Raw genomic sequence first — 5,310 nt, 5'->3', positions numbered from 1 at the left:
ATTAATAGTAGTTAACTTATGAGGGGGTCAAAGAGTTTGGATCCCCGCCATCCAATACCTATGGGCATTGAAGGAGATCCTACTAAATTTGACCCAGGTCCCAAGCAGGACCTCTAAACGTTGAACAAGGGCAAGACCCTTACCAAACCGTTCCCTTAACCCCCGACCAGGTAGCCAACATACCTCCATATAGACCGTGGAGATATGAATGGTGAAAATCTTTTATTTTATATAGACAGTAAAATAACGCCAAGACACCACGGACAAACGATAAGGAAAGATCACCTTCAACATAAGTAACTAGTTATTAAAGTCATTAATACAAAACCAAATAAAAAGTGCAAAAGATTAAAAATAAAAAGTATTATACTAAACACTTGTCTTCACCAAGTGATGTAAGAGACTTAGGCAAACATGGCCTTGATTGTCAAGAGCTCTTACGATCAATCTTGGATCCCGAGACGACTCACACACTCTACGATGGACAATGGATGATGGTGGTGGATGATGGTGTTATGGTGGTGGTGGGTGGTGGATGAGGTGTGAGAGAGGTGGTGTGCCAAGGGATGAGAGAGAATGAAGCCAAGCTCCTCTATTTATAGGCTGAACAGAAGGCTGGACACGGCCCCGTGTCCGCTGGACACGGCCCCGTGCCCGCCTGACACTCTCTCTCTTCATTAATTGTAATTGCGAATTACAATTAATGCGCCTGCTGTACTTTCACCACGCCCCCGTGCTCGCTGGACACGGCCCCGTGGTGGGCAATGGAAGCTTCTACTGGTTTGTCTTTTCTGCTGCTTCCTGGGCACGCCCCCGTGTTCGCTGGACACGGGGCGTGTTCAGACTCTGTTTCTTCCTTTTTGCTTTGGGAGGTACCGTTGAGGGTCCGGGCAGTCTACTTTTGTTCCTTTTCTTGTATTTATGGTAGAATTAGTGGTCTTTTTGCTTCTTTTGTGATTTTGAGCTCATTTCATCCTGAAAATACAAAAGGAAGACAAAAACACTCTTTTTCCAACATTAGTACTAAAAAAGGGTTAGTTTTATGCCTTAATTGATGTGTTTTATATGTTGCATTTTACACACATCAGTGGTAAATGATTTGGATAAATCACGATAACCACAATGCTTTTAATGATCTAAGGAGAATCACCTATGTTAGAGAGAAGTGGGATCGCTTCGAGTGGAATTGGGGGCTCAATTCCTAGAGCTCTCGCAGAACCAGGAAAGTGTTCCACGACCATTATTGGACACGACTATGAGGAGATGACCCGGCTAGGGAGAGTCTTGTGTGAAGTGTATTGTCGTCTACACAAGCGGCAGACGAGTTCAAAGACATCGAGATCTACTCAGAGCTAGTGGGCTAAGTGCATTTCATGAGCGAAGGTTCAAAGGGTAACACCTATCGTATGCAAAACTCAACTGTCGATGTTACATTGGAAATTTTAAGTGTTTTGAACGATCTCCATTCATGTGGGGGATTGTTGGAAATTTGGTGAATGAATATTTAATATATTTATAATTTAATGAAATTATAAATATTAATTAGAATCTTCATGTGGTAAATAAAAGAGAAACTCTTGAGCAGAGCTTCTTAATGACATTTAATTAGTTTTATTAGAGTTTTAAGTCTCTAATTATGTGACTAATTAAGTGAAACCTTTCACTAATCCTTAAGTCTTGTACAAATGGTAGGCTATGTGCTTCTTTTGTTACAACAAGAATATGGTATTTCTTGATACATGAAGAATACTAGAAGGAGGATGAATACTTGAAGACCAACTAGAGAGATGAGTACTCTCTACTTGTTTTCCACCACATGAGTTCAAACACTACAATTACCGGATGTAACCTTGGGCCCGTGAGCCATCTCCGGCAGTACAGACTGCTTCGGCTGTTGTACCCTGGGAGACAGACGCTTTGTCCTTAGTAGAGGCGCGAAATCTGTTTTAAGGGAAGCGTGTTGAACACGTGCCTCAACCAAAATCGTCAACGTTTTAGTGTGTTCTTTGTTGCAGTCAAGGAGTATTTTTCAAAACTCAAAATGATGAATACTCGAGTCTAGGATGCTATCAAGTGCGCATGAAGGACCCACCAGAGATGCGGCTTGAATCAAGATTGGTATATATAATTATATTTTATATTCTTTTTATTTAGTTATTGCAACCGGTATTGTACTATGATATTTCCTATGAATAACGAGAGTCTCGTTATTATATATTTTGTAATTATATTTTACAAATGGTGAACCTAATTCCTACAGTGTTCACCTACTAGAAAAGGCTTCTATCTTGGAGATTGGTTCATCTCGAATCGAATAGTAACACTAGCGACAGTGGTTTGTGTGCGTAGAGAAGGCAGCAAGGTGATGGTGATCTAGGGGAAACGAACAGGATAAGGATAATTCTGATAATCAGGGTGGTAATGATCAAGAGTTTTAAGCTTTTCGTTGTCATTTCAGTAATTGGATAACTTAAGACTTAGGTTTTCTGGTTGATTCCAGACTTTTGTTTCTTGGATTTTATCTTTCATTGGAACTTAGTTGGTTTTTGTAATAGTGACATACACCTCAGGCCTAAGTGACTAAAACGAATTATCAAACAACTAATACATTTCACTTATTAAACCATTCAGAACATCATACATTTCGTAGCCACGAAACAACACCAAATCTTGAACAACAGTAGTCATAAAATATAAAAGGAGTACACGCCATATATATTTATTTATAAAGTTTTGATATGACGATCATGCTTTATTATCTAGCCTTTAGCTCAGTCAAGTAATGATAGGCGTTCGAGTCACCACTCCCTTACGATTCACCCACACCCACACACGGTCGCACCTGAAGTCCCTAGTGGTCGCAGTTCCTTCCAATATCACAGTAGCATTAACCAGCGGATTCTCTTTCTCAATTGTAGCCGCTGCCGCTTCTCCTTTTGCACCAACAAGCTCGGGCCATGAATCCTTTCCTGTATTAATCATCCAAGCACAAACTTTATTCATGAAATCATATAAAATAACTTAAAGAAGTTAGAAGAGAGCTATTAGATTACCTTTACAGCCTCATGATGACATTCTTGATTGTGCATTAAGAACATGGAGCATATGGGGTTATATAAAGTATAGGTTGTACATTGAGTAACGTATTGTGCTTTCAGCGTTGTGTTTTTTCAAGTTTTCCCACTTGAGTTGGCAAAAGGATAACCTTCATTAGTTGAAAAAGTCAAATTTGCTATATAGTGTGCTGTATTTGTTGACTTACTATATATAGATTTTTTAATATAGACATGTTTTGACCAAAAAATTTTCATAATAGAGACGGAAATTTAGTCGTATCTAAAACATGTGGGGTTTTTTTTTTTAACAGAAAACTTCATTAAACAACAAAAACCAGCTCGAAACCGAGCGGCCAACCCCGATGCAACAACCCTACTTACAAAATTACATATTTACACCAATCCTCCCAAGTTATACCTCTATCCTTCGATCTATTTTTATACATAACAAAATCCAAAGACCTTATATCACTAAAAACATCGTTAATTCTAAAAGGTTTCCCTGAGAAAACTAAATTATTTCTAGCTTTTGAGAAAGCCAAAAACATGTAGGTTAAGTTCAGCCTAGCGAGCGCCCAAAAGCGGGTGCTAAGCCTACAAAGGCGTTGTCTTAGCTGGCACTTTCGCCAAAAGTGCACGTTTCGCCATTTCCGCCACTTCGCCAAAACGTGTAGGCATTTAACCATCTCAACTGATTCACAAAAAGTGTATACTAAATCTAGTCATCTTAACCATCTCGCCAAAAGTGGAGACTAAGGACATGGGGTATGGGGCTTAGGTTGGGGCGTGGGTTGGGGGAAAACGCCCAAGTCACCACCCCGGGGGCTTGGGTTGGGGCTTGGGTTTGGGGCGTGGCCCCTTTGGCGTGGGTTTCCCTAAAACATGGGACAAATTGGCTAACATTCGGTAGAAAAATGATCAGGGTAAAAAATACAACATACTCAAAATTTCACAGAGGAAGACCTTAGATTTTCCATAATAACTTCCGTTTATGCATCATATGCCTTTGTGTATATCGTTGTATTTTGACAATAACCCGACACTATGATAGGGACAACACACAATAAAAGCAAAATCATATGATATCTTTTAAAGAATAAACAAGTTATAACAACATTTTTGTAGTATAAACAGTTGTAATAGATCATGAACAAGTTAAAGGCTTTCTCAAGTTCTTGATGAAAAAAGTAGTGGTCAATTTAAGATCGAACAAGTTCTTTGCATCTAGATTTATAAACAAACTAACAATGTTCATCATATACGCACACCTCTTGCCTACCGATAAATAGTTAGCCATTCCAACACCGATTTGTTAATTTGAATGCGTGATTGATCAAGATTTCTAGAGAACCTCAAATTTGAGGGGTATTAATTTCTAATAATGATATCAAAATGTCAAAAATACATAAAGTTTTTAAGACTTTATAATAAATATATCAAGACCTTGGCTCATTTATTATCATATATCAAAATACCTAACATTCAAATTGCGTACATTATAATTTAACTTTATTTGTTTTCTTTAAACTTATTTATAATATTATAACTCTATATTATCTTACAATTTTGAATGAAAACTTTGACAATGTACCATTGTCACGAATATTGGTGTTGAGTATAAGAGCTTTTCACTAATAACAAAAATGGATGAAAATTCAAAAGCATATCTTAACCTTAATTAAAAAAATCAAACGACCAAACTAAAAAAATAAAAAATAAATAAATAAACAATTGAGTAGTCAACATGCTACGTGTTTGCATGCAATTTTAGTTGTCAACAAGCTACGTGTACTATACACCGATTTGCATGAAATTTTCTTTGACCATCTGGGTGTGTAATGAATATCTGTAATTATCTTATTGTATAAACATAAAATAGATAAACATTCAGCTGGTTTAAAAATAGAATAAATTATTATGTGGCTATCGCTCGTTAAGACCACGATATTTCTCCTATCAAGCCAACGTGGTATGGGCATCAAGCCCCCTTAATTCACCCTCCACACTTTCTAAAAGTAGATAAACATTTAGATATCTTACTTTACATAAAATTTTACATTTTTCATTTTTAAGGTTGTTTCGTTCAGTTAAAAAAAAATTATTTAACCCAATAATTGACAAGCTAGCCCTAACGACTCACTGATGGTCTCACCCAACTCAAAAACTAACTAACGTCGTTAATCGTAACTAATTAAAAAATTAAAAGTTCATATAGAAAATTTAAAAGCTCGTAGAGAAAATTAAAGAAGATAAA

At 37.1% G+C, this 5,310-nt stretch overlaps 1 long non-coding RNA gene across 1 annotated transcript; it reads right to left on the bottom strand.

The window, feature by feature from the left end:
• Positions 1–2,590: 2,590 nt before the first annotated feature.
• On the bottom strand, positions 2,591–3,192 carry LOC110945079. Its single transcript, XR_002595040.2, has 2 exons — positions 3,054–3,192; positions 2,591–2,969 (listed from the first exon to the last, which is right to left on the bottom strand). It is a non-coding gene; the product is annotated as an uncharacterized LOC110945079 (long non-coding RNA).
• Between the last annotated feature and the right edge of the window lie 2,118 nt (positions 3,193–5,310).

The sequence above is a fragment of the Helianthus annuus genome, chromosome 1 (genome assembly GCF_002127325.2).
Source record: "Helianthus annuus cultivar XRQ/B chromosome 1, HanXRQr2.0-SUNRISE, whole genome shotgun sequence".
In the NCBI taxonomy this organism is placed as follows: Eukaryota; Viridiplantae; Streptophyta; class Magnoliopsida; order Asterales; family Asteraceae; genus Helianthus; species Helianthus annuus.
This window is presented reverse-complemented; position numbering and strand designations above follow the sequence as displayed.